The following is a 19,871-nucleotide window of genomic DNA, read 5'->3' as shown; positions in this document are numbered from 1 at the left end:
AACTCTCACCACTTTTATTCAGCATAGTATTGGAAGCCCTAGAGCAATTAGGCTAAATAAATAAATAAAAGGCATCCAAATTGCAAAGGAAAAACGTAAAACTTCACTATTTGCAGGTAACACATTATTTACAGAAAACCCTAAAGACTCCACCAAACAACTTAGAATAAATGAATTCAGTAAAGTTGCAGCATACAAATCAACATACAAAAATCTGTTGCGAATCTATACCTTAAGAAAGAACTATGAGAAAGAGGAATTAAGGAAATCCCTTTTATAATTGCATCAAAAGGAATAAAATACTTTGGGATAAATATAACCAAGGAGGTGAAAGACCTATTAAAACTATAAAATACTGATGAAAGAAACTGAAGACGACACAAATAAATGGGAAGATATTCTGTGCACATGGATAGGAAGAATTAATATTGTTAAAATGTTCACATTACTCAAAGCAATCTATGGATTCAATGCAATTCCTATCAAAATTCCCATGGCATTTTTCACAAAAATAAAACAGACCTAAAATTTGTATGGAACCACAAAGAACTCAAATAGCCAAAGAAATACTGAGAAAGAACAAAGCTGGAGGCATCACACTTCCTGATTTTAAGCCTATAGTAATTAAAACAGAATGGTATTGGCATAAAAATAGACACGTAGATCAATGGAACAGAACAGAAACCCACAAATATATGGCCAATTTATGACAAAGGAGCCAAGATTATACAATGGGGAAGGGGTAGTGTCTTCAATAAACAGTGTTGGGAAAACTGGACAGCTGCAGGGAAAAGAATGAAACGACTACTATCTTACATCATATAAAAAATTTAAATGGATTAGATTTGAGTGAAATACCTGAGACCATAAAACTAGGAGGGAAAAAAGGGGGTAAGCTCCTTGACATCGGTTTTGGCGATGGCTTTTTGGATTTGTCACCGAGAGCAACAAAAGCAAAAACAAAGTGGGACTACATCAAACTAAAAAGCTGCACAGCAAAGTAAACCATCAACAAAATGGAAAGGCAACCTACTAGATTGGAGAAAATATTTCCAACTTATATTTCTGATAAGGGAATAATCCAAAACGTAAAAACAACTCGTACAACTCAGTAGCAAAAAACAAACAAAAAAACAACAAAAATTGATTAAAAAATGGGCAGAGGACCTGAAGAGACATTTTTCCAAAGACTACCTAGAGATGGCCATGAAAAGATGCTCAACATCACTAATCATCAGGGAAATGCAAATCAAGACCATAATGAGATATCACACACCTGTTAGAATGGCTATTATCAAATAAACAAGAAATAACACGTTTTGGTGAGAATGTGGAGACAGGAACCCTTGTGTACTGTTGGTATAAGTGAAATTGGTGCAGCCACTATGGAAAACAGTATGGAGGTTCCTCAAAAAATTAAAAATAGAACTACTGTATGATCCAGCAACTCCACTTCTGGGTATTTATCTGAAGAAAATGAAAATACTAACTCTTTTAAAAAGATATATGCAGCCCCATGCTCATTGCAGCATTATTTACAATAGTGAAGATATGGAAACAACCTAAGTGTCCACTGATGGATTAATGGATAAAGAAGATGTGATACACACACACACACATACACACACAGCGGAATATTATTCCATAAAAAGAAGGAAATCTTGCTATATGCAACAACATGGATGGACGTTGAGGGCATTATACTAAGTGAAGTAAGTCACACAGGAAAGACAAGTACTGTTTGATCTTACTATGTGTAATCTAGGAAAAACAGAAAACAACAAGAAAAAAACCGAGCTCATAGAGACAGAGAGCAGATTGGTGGTTGCCAGAGTTGGGAAGTGAGGGGTGAGCAAAATGGGTGAAGGGATTCAAAAGGTACTAGCTTCCTGTTATAAAATAAGTATAACTTCCTATACCTGTTATAAAGTAAGTGTTATAAGTCATGGGGTGTTATGTACAGCACTGTTAAACAAAATTTTTGTGACTGTGTATAGTGACGGATGTTAACTAGGTTTATGGTGATCATTTCACAGTATATGTGAATACTGAACCATTCTGTGGTACACCTGAAACTAATGTTTATGTCAGTTATACCTCAATAAAAAAATTTCTAGCACCATTCTTTGAAAATAAAAATTAAATTTGGCCCAAGTTAAGACTGTGTGGGAAAAATTATAGGGCCAAACTCAATTTCAACTATTGAAGACAGACTGTGACTTCTCAAGTAATCAGGTATTCTGTTTTATAGTCTCCCTTCACCTATCTTTTTAATTCTGTTTTATAGTCTCCCTTCACCTATCCTTTATACACTTAATTATGTGCATATAGTCTTTTGAGATTCCATACCTGGTATAATTAAGTTTGGAATTAATTTGCATAGAAAATGAACTGGATACACTGTTAGGTGGTTGTGAATATGAATTTATAATGCACATACTTTTCCAAATGCTTAAAATTTTTGTTTAGCTATGGAGCTTAATTTAGTGTGTATTTGGAGCTCCTAAAAAATAAAATCCTACAAATATGCTTTTAAAATAGATGGCATTTGAAATAGATGGCAAATATTTTGTACCTTTTAAGATTCGGCTAAAAATATTAAGGGAATCTTCAATCCCTTCATCTGCACATGAGATGATGAAAAAAAGGTGATGTAACTTTTTTTTTTTTTACTTACAGAGACTTTGGGAGCACAATTCAGCATGCACTAGGATTTCTGCTTTTAAGATAGAGAAAAGACATCTTCAACTTTCTCTTGAAAAATCACCTCTAAATAACCAGAAAAGCAAGAAGCAAACACAAAGTTCACTTTTGATCAAATCAGGAGATATCTCTAAGACTGCACCACAGTGTAGGAAGACAGAATGAGTGTGGGTCCTATGAAACTTCTAGTAGAATGGCCTCCACTTTTATTAGTTTATTATAACTACATAAAGCCCTTGTTCTTTAACTATTTTCCTTTTTCAGCTGGTTCTGATTTGAGCTCTTCTGGGTCCAATACATCTATCCTGAGCTTCTCAAAATTTCCCCAGAACTCAGAGTAGATTTGGTCATCCACTTTGGGGAGTTTCAGGTATTGTAGGTCAACTGATGAAACTGGCTTGTGATAAACTTAAGCATGCTGCTTGCTCATGGCCCAAGCCATCTCAATATCAGGCTGACCCCAGGCCAGCATCTCACTGGCTCATCACCTGTTCTACTGATCACTGCCATGTTGCAGCCCACAAAGCACGGTCTCACTTTCCCTACAGTGATTGTGTGTGTGTGTGTGCGCGCTCCTTCCCCAGTTGACTGGGGCCAGAACTAACTTACCTTGCAAAAATAAGTACTGGAGATCTATTCAGCACAGTGCCTGTAGCTAACCGTATGACTGTATACTTAAAACATGCAGATCATGTGTTGTTACCACACACATGCAAAATACTACTGTTAAAGGGGGGTGGGAGGAAACTGGGAGGTGATGGATTTGTCAACAGCCTTGACGGTGGTGATGATTTCATGGCATGTTCTTATTCCCAAACTCATCGAGTTGTATACATTAAAAACGTACAGCTTTTTACATATCAATCATACCTCAGTAAAGTGGTTTTAAAAGTAAACAGAATTAAAAAAAGAACAGAAGAGCTGAAAGTGATGCCTCTGAGCTGGGGTTAGGGGCCGTTTTTGGCACAAGTCTTTTTAGCAGGGTTTGACTTCTAAGCTCTGCAAGTGTATGTTACTTATATAATAATGTAAAGACTGTAAAGTTAAAGTTCAGAAATGTAGTTAATAGATTGATGGTTTTATAGAAAAGAGAACCAGACATAATTTTTGCTCAGTATAAATACTGATTGAAATTGTGTTTAATCTTAAAATTTGAGACTGTATAAAATAAGTGCCCCAAACTTGGTTAACATGAAAGTTCTAATTATTCATCCAAGTTTCCTTCATAAAATAAGCCCCAGTTTCAGAAAACGTACAAGTATAAAGCATCTGTCTTCACTCTGATGTACTGTAACTGCATTAGGTATTTTAAGGTAAAATCTATGGTGGAATGTAACAAACATGTAGATTATTTACATATATAAATCTTGTTCCCATTCCTGAGTACACTTTACATTTGTTAAAGTAATACTGAACTTCTGAATCCGATTATGATGTATTAATGATATGAAAAGAGGTAAATTGTGGATGCTGATAAGTTACCAATATGTGCCATATAGTTATAGCAGCAGACAGCAGATCTGAATAAACCCTCTTCTAATAATCATATTAATTGCTGGGTCTTCCTATATGGACTATCAGTAAAGAAAATAAATACAAAGCAGGAAGTTAAAGTCAGTTAAAATTTATGAAGGCTTCACATTGATTTCTACTAAAGTTAAGCACGTTTAAAGCTGGTTTTAATTATTATTATTTTTTTTTTTTTTTTTTTTTGCAGTACACAGGCCTCTCACTGCTGTGGCCTCTCCCGCTGTGGAGCACAGGCTCCGGACGCGCAGGCCCAGCGGCCATGGCTCACGGGCCCAGCTGCTCCACAGCATGCGGGATCCTCCCGGACCGGGGCACGAACCCGTGTCCCCTGCATTGGCAGGTGGACTCCCAACCACTGTGCCACCAGGGAAGCCCAAAGCTGGTTTTAATTTTGTGTTTGATTTGAGCCTAAGAGTCTTCTTTGGAATTGCTCTTTTAAGAAAGCATGTGGGGAGGAGTCAAGATGGCGGTGTGGGAAGACGTGGAGTTAGCGTCTCCCCACAACTAGGGCGCCTCCCTGGTTGCTAGTGGGGGACTCTGACCCTCAAGGAGACGGGAGGAACCCCAAAGTGAACTGGTAGGATGTAGGGGGACCGAGGGGAGAGGAAAAGTGGAGGCCAGACAAGATCAGTGCCCCTGAGGCCGGGGAGATCAGGAGAAGCAGGCGGGAGGGGCCCTCCAGGAGGAGCGGGAGAGGAGAGGAGGGCGTTTGCCCCATCCACTCGAGCACAGGAAGCCTGCTGGGCTCCCAGGTGAGGTTCCCTGCCCTCTGAGACTGGGGTGGGGGGCATGCCTGGGCCCCTTCTGTTCCTTGAGCCTAAGCCCTACCCCCCCACAGCCTCCAGGGCCTTTTCCAGCCCTGTGAGTCCTGAGCATTGTCCCCACCCACCACCCAGACCTCGCCCTTGCTTAGGCCCCGCCCCCCCACAGCCAAGGCCTTCCCCCCCTTTTTTCCTTTCCCTCCTCTTTTTTTACTACTGTGGTACTGATGTACCTTCCAGTTTTTGATTCATCTCTATTTTTATTTTTACATTCTTTCTAACATGTCTGTTAGGTTCCTAATCTAATTTTATTTTTTACTTTGTTTTTTGTTGTTTTTTTTTGCCTTCCCACATGGCTTGCAGGATCTTGATTTGCAAGCCTGGGGTTGGGGGGAAGCTCCTACAGTGGGAGCTCCGAGTCCAAACCACTGGACTAACAGAGAACCTCAGACCCCAAGGAATATTCATCGGAGTGAGGTGTCACGGAGGTCCCCATAGCAGCACCAGCACCCAGCTCTACCCAATAGCCTACAAACTCCAGGGTTGGACACCTCAGGCCAAACAACCAGTAAAACAGGAACACAATCCCACTCATAAAAAAAAAAAAAAAAAAAAAAAAAAAAAGAGACAGCAAAAAAATATGTCACAGGTGAAGGAGTGAGGTTAAAACCTACAAGACCAAATAAATGAAGAGAAAATAAGCAATCTACCTGAAAAAAAATTCAGAGTCATGATAGTAAAGATGATCCAGAATCATGGAAATAGAATGGAAGCATGGATTGAGAAAATACAAGAAATGCTTAACAAAGATCTAGAAGAACTAAAGAACAAACAGATGAACAACACAATAACTGAAATGAAAAATATGCTAGAAGGAATCAACAGAATAACAGAGGCAGAAGAACGAATAAGTGAGCTGGAAGACGAAATGGTGGAAATAACTGCCAAGGAGAATAAAGAAAACAGAATGAAAAGAAGACAATCTCAGAGACCTCTCTAACAACACTAAACACACCAACATTGGAATTATAGGGGTCCCAGAACAAGAAGGGAAAAAGAAAGGGTCTGAGAAAATACTTGAAGAGATTATAGTGGAAAACTTCCCTAATATAGGAAAGGAAATAGTCACCCAAGTCCAGGAAGCACAGAGAATCCCATACAAGATAAACCCTAGGAAAAACACACTAAGACACATATTAATCAAACTAATAAAACTTAAATTCAAAGAAAAAATATTAAAAGCAGCAAGGGAAAAACAAAAAATAACATACAAAGGAATCCCCATAATTTTATCAGCTGATTTTTCAGGGGAAATTCTGCAGGCCAGAAGGGAGTGGCAGGATACACTTAAAGTGATGAAAGAGAAAAACCTACAACCAAGATTACTCTACCCAGCAAGGATCTCATTCAGAGTCAATGGAGAAGTCAAAAGCTTTTCAGACAAACAAAGCTAAGAGAATTCAGCACCACCAAACCAGCGTTACAACAAATACTAAAGAAACTTCTCTAAGTGGGAAACACAAGAGAAGAAAAAGACCCACAAAAACAAGCCCCAAACAATTAAGAAAATGGTAACAGGAACATACATATCAATAATAACCTTGAATGTAAATGGATTAAATGCCCCAACCAAAAGACACAGACTGGCTGAATGGATACAAAAACAAGACCCATATATATGCTGTCTACAAGAGACCCACTTCAGACGTAGGGATACATACAGACTGAAAGGGAAGGGATGGAAAAAGATATTCCATGCAAATGGAAATCAAAAGAAAGCTGGAGTAGCAATACTCGTATCAGATAAAATAGACTTTAAAATAAAAACTGTTACAAGAGATAAGGAGGGACACTACATAATGATCAAAGGATCAATCCAAGAAGAAGATAATAACAAGTGTTTATGCACCCAACATAGGAGCACCCCAATACATAAGGCAAATACTAACAACCATGAAAGGAGAAATCGACAGTAACACAATAATAGTAGGGGACTTTAACATCCCACTTACACCAATGAACAGATAAAATAAGGAAACACAAGCTTTAAATGACACAATAGACCAGATAGATCTAATTGATATTTATAGAACATTCCACCCAAAAGTGGCAGAATATACTTTCTTCTCAAGTGCACATGAAACGTTCTCCAGGATAGATCACATCTTGGGTCACAAATTAAGCCTTGGAAAATTTAAGAAAATTGAAGTCATATCAAGCATCTTTTCTGACCACATTGCTATGAGACTGGAAATCAATTACAGGAAGAAAACTGTAAGAAACACAAACACATGGAGGCTAAACAGTGCACTACTAAATAACCAAGAGATCACTGAAGAAATCAAAGAAAAAATGAAAAAAATACATAGAAACAAATGACAATGAAAAACAATGACCCAAAACCTATGGGATGCAGCAAAAGCAGTTCTCAGAGGGGAGTTTACAACAATTCAGTCTCATCTCAAGAAACAAGAAAAATCTCAAACAATCTAACCCTACACTTAAAGAACAAAGAAAACCCAAAGTTAGTAGAAGGAAAGAAATAATAAATATCACTGTAGAAATAAATGAAATAGAAATGAATAAAACAATAGCAAAGATCAATAAAACTAAAAGCTGGTTCTTTGAGAAGATAAAATTGATAAACCGTTAGCCAGACTCATAAGAAAAAAAGGGAGAATGCAAATCAATAAAATCAGAAATGAAAAAGGAGAAATCACAACTGACACTGCAGAAATGCAAAGGATTATAAGAGACTACTACAAACAGCTATATGCCAATAAAACGGACAACCACGAAGAAATGGACAAACTCTTGGAAAGGTACAATTTTCCAAGACTGAACCAGGAAGAATTACACAATAACAGACCTATCACAAGTATTTAAATTGAAACTGTAATTAAAAATCTTCCAACGAAAGTCCAGGACCAGATGGCTTCACGGGCAACTTCTATCAAACACTTAGAGAAGAGCTAACACTGATCCTTCTCAAACTCTTCCAAAAAATTGCAGAGGGAGAAACACTCCCCAATTCATTCTACAAAGGCACCATCACCCTGATACCAAAACCAGAAAAAGATATCACAAAAAAAGAAAATTATAGACCAATATCACTGATGAACATAGATGCAAAAATCCTGAACAAAATACTAGCAAACAGAATCCAACAGCACATTAAAAGGATCATACACCAGGATCAAGTGGGATTTATCCCAGGGATGCAAGGATTCTTCAATATATGCAAATCAATCAATGTGATACACCATATTAACAAATTAAGGAATAAAAACCATATGATCATCTCAATAGATGAAGAAAAAGCTTTTGACAAAATTCAACACCCATTTATGATAAAAACTCTCCAGAAATGGGCATAGAGGGAACTTGCCTCAACATAATAAAGGCCATATATGACAAACCCACAGTGAGCATCATACTCAATGGTGAAAAACTGAAAGAGTTTCCACTAGGATCAGGAACAAGACAAGACGTCTACTCTTGCCACTCTTATTCAACATAGTTTTGGAAGTCCTAGCCACAGCAATCAGAGAAGAAAAAGAACTAAAAGGAATACAAATTGGAAAAGAAGTAAAACTGTCACTATTTGCCAATGACAATGATACTATACATAGAAAATCCTAAAGATGCTACCAGAAAACTACTAGAACTGATGAATTTGGTAGGGTTGCAGGATACAAAATTAATGCACAGAATTTTCTGGCATTCCTATACATCAACAATGAAAACTCAAACACTCCCATTTACAATTGCAACAAAAAGAATAAAATACCTAGGAATAAACCTGCCTAAGGAGATGAAAGACTTGTACTCAGAAAACTACAAGACACTGATGAAAGAAATCAAAGATGACATAAACAGATGGAGAAATGTACCATGTTCTTGGATTGGAAGAATCAATATTTTGAAAATAACTATACTACTCAAAGCAATCTACAGATTCAATGCAACCCCTATCAAACTACCAATGGCATTCTTCACAGAATTAGAATAAAAAAATCTTACAATTCGTATGGAAACACAAAATACCCCGAATAGCCAAAGCAATCTTTAGAAAGGAAAACGGAGTTGGAGGAATCAGGCTCCCCGGTTTCAATCTATACCACAAAGCTACAGTAATCAAGACAGTATGGTACTGGCACAAAAACAGAAATATAGATCAATGGTACAGGATAGAATGCCCAGAGATAAACCCACGCACATATGGGCACCTAATTTACAACAAAGGAGGCAAGAACATACAATGGAGAAAAGACAGCCTCTTCAATAAGTGATGCTGGGAAATCTGGACAGCTATGTGTAAAAGAATGAAATTAGAACACTACCTAACACTATATGCAAAAATAAACTCCAAATGGATTAAAGACTTAAATGTAAGACCAGACAACTATAAAACTTTTAGAGGAAAACATAGGAAAAAACACTCTTTGACATAAACCACAGGACGATCTTTTTTGACCCACCTCCTAGAGTAACAGAAATAAAACCAAAAATAAACAAATGGGACTTAATTAAACTTAAAAGCTTTTGCACAGCAAAGAAAACCATAAACGAGACAAAAAGACAACCCTCAGAATGGGAGAAATATTTACAAATGAAACGACAAAGGATTAATTTCCAAAATATACAAACAGCTCATGGAGCTCAGTATCAAAAAAACAAACAATCCATTTAAAAAATGGGCAGAACTACATAGACATTTCACCAAGGAAGACATACAGATAGCATGGCCAAGAGGCACATGAAAAGATGCTCAACATCACTAATTATTAGAGAAATGCAAATCAAAGCTACAATGAGGTATCACGTCACACCAGTCAGAATCGCCATCATCAAAAAAGCTAGAAAAAGTAAATGCTGGAAAGGGTGTGGTGAAAAGGAACCCTCCTATACTGTTGGTGGGAATGTAAATTGACACAGCCACTATGGAAAACAGTATGGAGGTTCCTTAAGAAACTAAAAATAGAGCTACCATGATCCAGCAACCCCACTACTGGGCATATACCCTGAGAAAACCATAATTCAAAAAGAGACATGCACCACAATGTTCACTGCAGCACTATTTACAATAGATAGGACATGGAACCAATATAGATGTCTATCAAAAGATGAATGGATGAAGAAGATGTGGCACATATATTCAATGAATATTACTCAGCCATAAAAAGAAACGAAATTGAGTTATCTGTGGGAGGTAGATGGACCTAGAGTCTGCCACACAGAGTGAAGTAAGTCAGGAAGAGGAAAACAAATTCCGTATGCTAACGCATATATATGGAATCTAAAAAAAAAAAAAAGGTACTGATGAACCTAGTTGCAGGGCAGGAATAAAGATGTAGACATAAAGAATGGACTTGAGGACACAGGGTGGGAGGGGGAAGCTGGAGCGAAGTGACAGTAGCATCAACATGTAAACGCTACCAAATGTAAAATAGTTGGCTGGTGGGAAGCAGCCGCATAGCACAGGGAGATTGGCTCGGTGCTTTGTGGTGACCTAGGGGGTGGGATAGGGACGACGGGAGGGAGGCTCAAGAGGGAGGGGACATGGGGACATGTGTATGCATATGGCTGATTTGCTTTGTTGTGCAACAGAAACTAACACGGTATTGTGAAGCAATTATACTCCAAAGAAGATCTATTAAAAAAAAAAAAAAAGAGGGAGCATGTGAATCCTAAAGGTGTTCCAAAATTAGAGATTTTTACAGGTTACTGGGAGTTCACGAGTCCACATTTCATGCTTTAATGTAATAGAAGTCTCCAAATGAGGCACTATCTTTCATATTCATAGCAACAGATGGCATACTAGTTTAGAATTTTTAAGTTGTGAATTGTATCACACTTATTAGTAAAAATAGGAAAATGGATGTTACAGGAAGAGTGGATGGTGTGAAAGGGTGGTATGATGAGGCATGAACCACAGTGATTGTGAGGGCAGACAGGACTGCTAGGCAGTTTGCATCTCTCTTTGTGAATATCAGTGTGACCTCTGAACCCCACGAGGTGTCTGCCCTGTGGTTCTTGTGGTATGTGAAGCAGTGTGGAGGCACCACTCGGATATTCTCCATTACCAACAGGGCCAGGAACGGAAGTCTGTAGGTGGATCTGGTCAGGCAAGCAAGCGGATAATGCTCCTCCTCGGGGACAGAGTGAAGCTGGGGTGTCCTGTCACCTATGTGGACCAGTCAAGTGACAACATCATGATAGAGATGTTGCGTCATCAACTTTATGAGTGCCGATACGTAATTAGTGCCATCCCTCCAACTTTCACTGCCAAGATACACTTCAGAGCAGAGCTTCCTTCAGAGAGAAACCAGTTAATCCAGCGTCTTCCAGTGGGGGCTATCATTAAGTGCATGACGTATTACAAGGAGGCCTTTTGGAAGAAAAAGGATTACTGCGGCTGTATGGTCATCGAAGATGAGGAAGCTCCGATTTCAATAACTCTGGATGACACTAAACCAGATGGATCGCTGCCCACCCTCATGGGCTTCATCCTTGCTCGAAAAGCTGACCGCCTTCCTGAGGTCCATAAAGAACTAAGGAAGAGGAGAATCTGTGAGCTGTATGCCAAAGCGCTAGGATCCCAAGAAGCTTTACAACGGTGCGCTATGAAGAGAAGAACTGGTGTGAGGAGGGGTACTCCGGGGGCTGCTACACTGCCTACCTCCCCCCTGGGATATGACTCAGAACGGAAGGGTGATTTGCCAGCCCGTAGGCAGGATTTACGTTGCTGGCACGAAGACTGCCACATAGTGGAGCGGTCACATGCAAGGAGCAGTAGAGGCTGGAGAACGGGCAGCTAGAGAGGTCTTGAATGCTTTGGGGAAGGCGGCAAAGAGAGACATATGGGTCCAAGAACCTGAATCAGAGGATGTTCCAGCTGTAGAAATCACCCACACCTTCTGGGAGAGGAACCTGCCTTCCATGACAGGCCTGCTGAAGATCATCGGATTTTCCACATCGATAACTGCCCTGTGGTTTGTGGTGTACAAATTCAGGCCGCCGACCTGATCCTGAAGTTTCGGCTTCATGCTTCCTGCTTACTCTTTCCCAGCATCATCAAAAGCAAAATGTTGACAAATTGAAAGGCTGTGTCATCGGATCATCTTTAAGTACACTGATTTAACCCCTCAGTTTAATCTCTGTGTATCACCTCCTTAATTTCCGTAAGATCAAGCTCCATCTTGTGACTTGTCTGTAGACCAGCTTGTGTTGATTGCTAGAAAATTACCTTGTGATCAATTTCTTAACTTCAAGAAATTAAAGCTGACGTGCTCATAAAAAAAAATAGGAAAACACTCAAGTTTTGTAATCCTAGTATTCCTTTTATTTTCAATCCCAGTGAAATGGAAATAACATTAAGCTGGAGTGAAAAGATGAATTTTCCTTTACTTTCTAAGAATAACATAGCAGTGACCAGCCTGGGTTTGCTCATTACTCTGATTCTGTTACCATAAAATAGAATAGTGTATTTGACTCATTTTGTGTCATTAGAAATGGAAAACTTTTAGAGGCAAAGAGCGATTTAGTATGGTTTCATATTAGATGTAAGCCCATAACTATGTATCTAAAACCATCAACATCACATCCATTACCAAGCATTTGTTTAAATAGAGAGTAGAATTCAAGGACAGGGAATAGCATGTAGCCCTCCTGCCTAGGGACTGACGTTTGAGTGATGAGTGGCAGGAAGTAATATAATGTAGTATGTTCTAAGAACCTATAAGAAGAGATATTGGAAATAAGTACTATAATTAAAGGTAGTGGCTGAGATTTAAAGAAAGTAAATTTGGGACTTTCCTGGTGGTCAAGTGGTTAAGAATCCGCCTTCCAATGCAGGGGACAGGGACGCGGGTTTGATCCCTGGTCAGGGAACTAAGATCCCACATGCTGTGGGGCAACTAAGCCTGCATGCTCTAGAGCCCACGTGCCACAACTAGAGAGCCCGTGTGCCGCAACTACTGAGCCCGCACGCTCTGGAGTCCGAGTGCCACAACTAGAGAGCCTGTGCACTGCAACTACTGAGCCTGTGCGCTCTAGAGCCCATGTGCCACAACGAAGATCCTGCGTACCACAACTAAGACCCAACGCAGCCAAATAAATAAATAATTTAAAGAAAGAAAATAAATTTGCTCTTTGGTTGTATATTATACATTTATTTTGCATTAGTTAAATAGAGCCCTCCAAATGACCTTATCTTAAACTTTTGGGAACTGTACACCATTCAAGGTGAAAAGCAGACTTCTTAGAAAAGAGGTTTATTTTCTCTTTAACATCATTTGCCCTCAGAGTTGTTGGTGTAAACTTGCTATTCTTCTAGGGTAGAAACCAAAGACATATATATATAATATATATATATATATAATTTCACTAAGTTTGCCATAGGATTATTACTTTCATCAGTAAGATGCTATAACACTATATAAATGAACTATTTGTAGAGTTCTTGTGAGGCTGAAGCAGTTTGGTATCACAACAGGATTAGGCAGTTAACAGAAATATCAGATATTTAAAAATGGGGCAGAAATGTATGCTCAGTGCAGAGTTCCCTAAAATGTTTTCTACGGAATGCTAATTCTGAGGGGTGTTGATAGTTCTATATATTTCTAAAAAGCCCAGTGGCTAATTTAATTTGAGAAATGCTGGGTTAAAAACCACAGGACTTCTCAGAACCTTTCATTTGCTAATATGCATTGAAAACTCTCAAGAAGGAACTTTTATAACATGCTTTATTTTAAAATGTATATTAAATTCATTTAATCAATGAACTCTTTTTCTTTTAGCAATATCCCTAGGGACTGGAGTTCTATGGAGAATATTTGAATCACACTGGCATCAAAGCTAGATATAGAAGCTCTGGAATTAGACAAACTAGCAAGTCATTTTACCTCTCTGAGCCCTGGGTTCTAACCTATACATTAAGAAGAATAATTCCTACCTAATGGGAATATTAGAGATTGCTAGTTCATGTAAAGAACATAGCTTATTATAAGCAGTAAAAATGCTGACTTATCAAAACAGCATTAATTGGAGAAGCAGAGATCACAAATGCAGCCACTGTTCATTCTTTGGCAGAATGTACAATAACAAGCCCAGAAAACTGGGTAGTATGTCACCAAAGACAACTGTGAAGCAATAGGAAAAATCGGAACTGTTTTATATTAAAATGTAAATTTTGCATTGGTTTATGATTCATAATTTGATCCCATAATTGAGTCACTACTTATTAAACTGAGTATTTTCATATACGTTATCTCATTTAATCTTCATAAAAAACTAAGACCCAAACGCAGCCAAAAACAAACAAATAAATATTTTAAAAAATTCTCAAAGTGATAAAAGTATAGAGATGGAGAACAGATTAGTGGTTGGCAGAGGACAGAGACTTGGCGGGGGGAAGGGGGTGGTTAGGAGAGAGGGCCACAGATACGAAGAGGCAGCGCAAAGGAGTTCTTTTCTGGTGATGGAACGGTTCTGTGTCTTGATTGTGGTGATCATTATGTGAATCTATAGGTGGTATGAAATGGTATAGAACTATACATACCCACACACACACATCAATACAGGTTAAAAAATGATGGAAACTGAGTAAGGTCTATAGTCCAATTAACGGTAATATACCAATGTCGACTTCCTGGTTTTGATATTGCACTATATCACTATATACTGTCCTATAATTGTGATGTCATACTATAGCTATACTTCTGATATCATAATTTGGGGAAGTTGGTTGAAGGCTACATGGGACTCTATCATTTTTGCAACTTCTTGTGAATCTATATTTCAAAATACAAAAGTTAAAAAAAAAGTGCATGTGGGATGAGAGGGATTATTGCTACCATCTTGGAGACAAGTTACACAGTCCTACAGCTAAGTGAGTAAATAGTAGCACAGAGACTGAGAACCCGGGCTCTTGGAGCCAACAAACAAGAGCTGTGACCCTGGATGATCTGCCCATGTCTGGTTGAGAGGACGGGGCAGGCCCCAGACATGGTTTGGTGAGACCGTCATGGCGCCAACTCCATTAACTCAGGCTCAGGATGTAGTGTCTGTCTTTGAGGGTGAAGAGTCTACTAGAATGGGTAATTAACTGACAAAAGTTAAAGGAAAATGTAGACAGAGATCCCATCCTGAAAATGAGGCCAAATTGGAGAAGGGAATGGGTAGCCTGACATTCGGCAGACCCCAGGAGCTTTGGTGGCAGAGGGAATCTGAGCCAGTGGGTCCTGTGCTGTCTGTGTGTGACTCATCACCAAGTCCTGCAGCGTGGGGTCCAGAGGCAGGTAAAGTGCACAGACGGTCGAAAGAGCCCTGGATCTCAGACAGACCCCTCGCGGGGAGGCGCCAGAGAATATAGACAGAAATCAAGCGAGGGTCAAAGCACAAAGAGAATTAGGGCACTTTCTCTTCTAAGGAATCCTAGGCTCCACCTCCTTTCCTTTACCACTGCCTTTCTTAAACATGTTTCCAATTTGGAAATGACTGCAAAGCACTGTACTTCTTTTTATAGAACTGAGATACTGCTTTATCAAGATTAAGGTTACACTTAGACAGAATCAAACCACATATGGTGACCTGAAGTCATTCTGTTTCTTTGGACAGAGGGAGGGTTTTGAGTGTCGATGTGCTTCATGGACACTGTCAATGCTTCTCTGAACAAGAAAGAGCTTTTAAAATAATCGCAGTGCAATCCCCCCAAAAAGCTAAGTCAGGGCTTCCCTGGTGGCACAGTGGTTGGGAGTCTGCCTGCCGATACAGGGGACATGGGTTCGTGCCCCGGTCCGGGAGGATCCCACATGCCGCAGAGCGGCTGGGCCCGTGAGCCATGGCCGCTGAGCCTGGGCGTCTGGAGCCTGTGCTCCGCAACGGGAGAGACCACAACAGTGAGAGGCCCGCGTACCGCAAAATAAATAAATAATAAATAAATAAATAAATAAATAAATAAGCTATGTCAATACATTTAAGTATCTGGACTTAAAAATTTCCCTGACCAAGTAGGTCTCTTGTTCACTTTCCAAGATAGTAAACCAGTGTTACCTGCTCTTTCCTTCCATCCCTGCCCCCCAGGAGATGGGGCTAGGCCAGTAGGTTGAGCGTGTGTTCTTATTAATTGTAAATGGTCATGTGGGGCTTCCCTGATGGCGCACTGGTTGAGAATCCGCCTGCCAATGCAGGGGACATGGGTTCGAGTCCTGGTCCAGGAAGATCCCACATGCCGTGGAACAACTAAGCCCATGCTTTGCAACTACTGAGCCCGTGCGCTGCAACTACTGAGCCCGCGTGCCGCAACTACTGAAGCCCACGCACCTAGAGCCCGTGCTCCGCGATGAGAAGCCACCGCAGTGAGAAGCCCGCGCACCGCAACGAAGAGCAGCCCCTGCTCGCCGCAACTAGAGAGAGCCCGTGCGCAGCAATGAAGACCCAATGCAGCCAAAAATAAATTAAAAAAATAAATTTATTTAAAAAAGCAATTGTAAATGGTCACGGGAATGAACGCTGGATGTCTTACTCAGCGTCCCTGCCTTTCCACCACATCCCCGGGAAGAACATCTCGTACAGGCCACCTCCATGGCCCTGCAGTTGCCCCAACTCCACACTCCTGCCCACACACAGCCGTGACTCGGTCCCCTACTTGAATGTTAGAAATGTCAGCTACTGGGTACACAGTCCAAGTGCTTTCTTAGGACCTAACGTGCTCTCTAGTGATAGTCTGGCTTTTACATAGAGGATGTTAAAAAAATCAGTTTGATAGTCAGTGTCTCCACACAGATGAGAGGCCTGTTTTCATTGGCTGCTGAATAAGCAGTGCTTCCAAATCTTGGGTTTAGTGTAGGACGCTATTGAAACGCACGCTCTTGGTTAGACAGAACATTTGTGAATAATCATTCTAGCGATAAATGCACTTGTTCAGCTGCCCTTATGACTTTTAAATTTGGCATGTATTTCATATAGACTTTTCCATTAGAACATAACTCCAAGCGGTACCAAACATCACCCTGGCTGTATTTTAACAATGACAGTAGCGGCTATGAAGGCCAGGATTTCAATTAGCAGAAGTTTTTTACACGCACAGGAAGATGATTCTGAATTTAGTTTTACATATTGGATAAGTGTGTTGCATAAAAGCATGAAGTGATGCTTCAGCAGGAAGCCAGGCTGGTGGCACATAGACCAGAAATTAGTGCAAAGAGGTTTAAGCCCAGTTGTTTGATTGTGCTGCAATCTGTTGGCTGGCCTACCATACCCTCCCCTGCCTAGAACTGCAATATTCCAACAAGAATCTGGTTAACACTTGTCCCCTAGCTCAGTGAGTTGCCATCAAAGTTAGTTTTTTAAAATCGCAAAGCTCTTTGAGCTCTCGAAGTGGGAATTCGCTTTTATTTTCTATTCTAAAATAGGCTATTCCTGGCCCAGGCCCTAGGGCATAGCTAATCTTGCACACTGCATGGCATGTGGGATCTTATAGTTCCCCGACTAGGGACCGAACCCCTGCCCCCTGCCCTGGAAGCTCAGAGTCTTAACCACTGGACCACCAGGGAAGTCCCAGGGCATAGCTCAGAGTCCCCCTCACACACATCTGTTAGGTTACCCTGATTCCTCTGTAGAAAGCACAGCCTTGACCAGGGGTACTGGAAACCCTCAGGAGATAGCCAGTATTGTAAACTAGCTTTCTGAAGAACCAAAACTATTTCTTATGGCAAAAGGAGAGCTCGGCAGATATTTTTTATTAGGAAAAATATATGCCGAATAATTGGGCCTCATTTTATATCTGACTCTTGAGTCTTGGTTTCATGACTCTTGCCTATGAATCGTCTTGTGATACTTTACAAAAACACTTCCGTGACTACGTATCGCCAGGCTCTGCTAATCAATGCATGTTTTAATCGAAGAGAAAATATGGATTTTGTGTATGTTCTGAACATCAGCAGGGAATCAAACTTTGTTCTGAGCATTGAGTAAAGATTTTAGTGACCAAGCAGGGATTGGACTGCCTGCATTCACACAACCTTCGACACAGTAACTTTTGCTTTGGCCTCACTCCACCCAGAAGATATTTATAATCAGCAGTACAATCTGTAGGCTAGAGCCAATGTTGAACATTTTGGCTGGATAACATAGCAATGTCATCTTTGTCGCTCTCGAGGTGGTGACATTCCCACAGGTGACTTTGCAATTGATCTTGTGGTGAACGTGCCGGCCAGTCATCACAAAGTACTGCAGATATGCTAAGCGATACAAAACAGTAATCTGCACTCACCAGTGCGTGCTCATACACACTAGATTGTCAATGATGGCTTGACTTTTCAGAAAACATCCTCTTGATGGCAAGTCCCTCACTGAGACACATGTGAGGGGATTAGGTGTTTCAGCAACACTTAATATGGGTGAAAAACATGGCAGAACCCCAGGAAGGCTAAAGCTCTTAGCTGCAGCGTGAGGACTGCAGGTGGTTTCCTTGCCTTAATTAAGGCCGGAAGCATTGATGATGTGGCTTAAGAAGGAGACTGACACCTGAAGATCACTTCAGGTGATGTAGGGATCTAGAACTTCCTACAAAGAACCACTTGCTCCCCTAGTGGCTTTATGTCACATCCCTTAAAATGTCAAGTGGAAGCTTCCAGCCACATTTACTGAAGATCTCAATGCACAGTGGTAACAGCAGTTTTGCAAAAGGCTTTGACAGAAAACCCTGGAAACTCAAGGGACCCAGCAGCCTGGAGTGTCTGGACTCTCTAAGGAAGTATTCAGAGAGGCTGTTGCCTTGAGCAGAGAGCAGCCAGAGACTCTGCCCACTTCTCATTGAGCCAGGGTGATAAGGGCTGCTCGAACCCTGCTGGGCTGCTCCTTAGGAGATGAGTGTAGAAGCCTGCACTTAGTCACACGCTCTTTCTGAGCCACACGGAGCTGGGGGTGGGGTGGGGGGAGGAGGATACTCAGACAAGATAAAGCTCGCTAAGCCTGTCCTGTGCTTACAGACGTCTACGAGCACTGCTACGAACTGCGCAGAATCCTAGGCATCTTTCCTGGCCCCCTTGCAATAGCATCCAGTTCCTCAGCTAACTCCCCCCAGGCGCAGTGAAGAGCTAGGGTGAACAGTAGCTTCATCACCATGAGAAACCAGGACATGTGGGCAGAGGGGAAGATGTGGTGTTCCCGTGACTGTGGGCTGTCATCGTCAGGGATGTGAGCAGGGCCCCTATCTACCAACAGCAAGGAGACTCCACACCGGAACTCTTCCCGAGTTCTGCTTAAACTTGGTTTCTAATTTCTTGAAACGGTCATGGGATCTACAGCTGAGATAAGGGTATTAATATTCACATATTGACTTTGCTTTTAAATTGCATCAGAAAATGCTGGGAGCTTTCAAAACTTGCTGTAATATTCGAGCATAGAGTAGGACACTCTATCAGACTGTAAACTTTCCCATTGGATCTTGCATCTCGTGTGTGTGTGTGTGTGTGTGTGTGTGTGTAACGGTTTCTGTGAGGTCTTTAGCTATGTAGGGCTCGTCAGCTGATTTACACTCCAGCATGGTGAACAGCAGGGTAAGCCTGTGGTTCCCTTGGACCCAGTAAGGCTATGATTCTGTGGGAACGTTTATAATATCACGTTTGCTGTCTCTCTTCTCCTAAAGGGTGACTGAGGAAACCGGTGATGTCCCTGGGGCTTTTGCATGAGTCAGGCAGCGCCGCTTGCCTGTGAGCTGTTGGAAGGCTCCAGCCACCAGCCCCTCCCCGTCCTGGGAAGCACATCCCTCTTGCTTCCATGCATTCCTTATTCTGTCCTGAAAAATGTTTTTTCCTTAAAAGAGAGGGGGCTGTGTGTGTGTGTGTGTGTGTGTGTGTGTGTGTGTGTGTG

At 40.8% G+C, this 19,871-nt stretch overlaps 1 pseudogene; it reads left to right on the top strand.

Annotated features, from left to right (window-relative positions):
- The first annotated feature begins 10,871 nt into the window (after positions 1-10,871).
- On the top strand, positions 10,872-12,023 carry LOC114896289 (annotated as a pseudogene).
- Positions 12,024-19,871: the final 7,848 nt, after the last annotated feature.

Source organism: Monodon monoceros, unplaced genomic scaffold (genome assembly GCF_005190385.1).
Source record: "Monodon monoceros isolate NGI ecotype Baffin Bay Population unplaced genomic scaffold, NGI_Narwhal_1 Super_Scaffold_15, whole genome shotgun sequence".
NCBI lineage: Eukaryota > Metazoa > Chordata > Mammalia > Artiodactyla > Monodontidae > Monodon > Monodon monoceros.
Note: the sequence above shows the minus strand (reverse complement) of the source record. Positions and strands in the feature narration are given on the sequence as shown.